Here is a 1,483-nt window from a genome sequence, read left to right as displayed (position 1 = left end):
GAAGGCGGGCAGGCTCTGTGAGTGGGAGCAGCCGCAGGTGCGTGGGCACATCTGGGTGGCGCAGGGCTTTGGGGGACAGGGGCCACGGCCAACCCTCCAGCCGCTCTCTCTTCCTTCTCATGGCAGAGCCCTGATTCAGCTGGACATGGCACTGCCCTGGCAAGGCGGCACCCCAGCCTTCCAAAGTGAGGGAGAGACAAAGACACCCCGATCACAGAAGCGGGGGGAGGGGGGGTTGTCCGTGACCACAGGCCGCCCTGCAGGACACGCTCGGGCAGCCGGGTGGTGGGCAAGGACTCTGGAGACGCCGCCAGGAGGCGAGCGTGGGCAGCGCTGTTCTCTGCGCGATTCAGGACGAACACAGCTTTTCATAAGAAGCAATTCTCCGCCCTAACCGGTGTGGCTCAGTGGATAGAGCGTTGGCCTGCGGACCGAAGGGTCCCAGGTTCGATTCCGGCCAAGGGCATGTACCTTGGTTGTGGGCACATCCCCACTGAGGAGTGTGAGGGGGCAGCTGATCGATGCTTCTCTCTCATCTATGTTTCTCTCTATCCCTCTCCCTTCCTCTCTGTAAAAAATCAATAATATATATATATATTTTTAAAAAGAAGCAATTCTCCGCCTGAGAGCTAGTGTTGCTGTAACTTTGGCTTAACCACGTTTGTTGTCCACGGAACTGAGACTAATGCCTCACAGAAGGTGGGTACGCAGGTTACCGAGGTGTCACTCACAGGCGGGCCACCGAGGCAAGATGCCAGGCGTCCAAATCGGGGCCAGGACCTGAGGATGCTAAATGCAGTCCCCATGGCAACCACCAAGAGAGAGGGGTGGAGGACACATAAGTGGAAACGAGAAAGGAGCTTAAACATTTCACTCCAAAAGTCCAGCGAGCACAGAAGACAGCCCTGCAGGAACGAGGTGCCAGCGGAGGCGCAGAGGACAGCGGGCAGGGACCCTGAGAAGGCAGGCAGGCCTGTCCCCTGCCCAATGCGGGCGGACCCTGAGGCCACGCTGCCCAGCGGGCAGTCACAGGACAGACACGTGTGGTGCCACTTACGTAAGGTCCTGGGAGGGGCCGGTGCACGGTGGGGCCGGGGTGGGGGGAGGGGGGCGAGGGCTCACTGGGGACAGTTTCCACCCTGAGAGTGGAGCCGGCCTGGTGGACGGTGAGGGCCGCCCGGTGCTCGGTTCCCGCTATTGTTTTGCCGCAATAAAAGCCCGAAGGAGAGGGGAGCCTTGAGCACTAACAGCTTAACGGTGTGCGCAGGATCGTGTCCTGGCTCAGAAACCACGGGAACGCCGGTGGTTTGGGGACAGCGGGCGCCCGAGTGACCGTCAGGAGCGCCGTTGGGCTTGTTCGCGTGATCAGACCACGTTCTCGCTGCTCGCTCCCCTCGCTGCCCCGGGAAGGAGGCTGGGAGCCCCGCCACCTGTGACCAGACACGGTCGCTGCTGGTGTCGCCGAGCCGGGGCCCCTGGTTAC

At 61.6% G+C, this 1,483-nt stretch overlaps 1 protein-coding gene across 1 annotated transcript in view; it reads right to left on the bottom strand.

Moving 5' to 3' along the window:
* The window catches only part of CFAP74 (cilia and flagella associated protein 74), a 38,931-nt gene that overhangs the window by 18,275 nt on the left and 19,173 nt on the right, over nt 1-1,483 (bottom strand). The window lies entirely within an intron of this gene.

Source organism: Myotis brandtii, unplaced genomic scaffold, assembly GCF_000412655.1.
Source record: "Myotis brandtii unplaced genomic scaffold, ASM41265v1 scaffold334, whole genome shotgun sequence".
Lineage (NCBI taxonomy): Eukaryota > Metazoa > Chordata > Mammalia > Chiroptera > Vespertilionidae > Myotis > Myotis brandtii.
The sequence above is the reverse complement of the archived record's forward strand: the minus strand, read 5'-3'. Positions and strand labels throughout refer to the sequence as shown.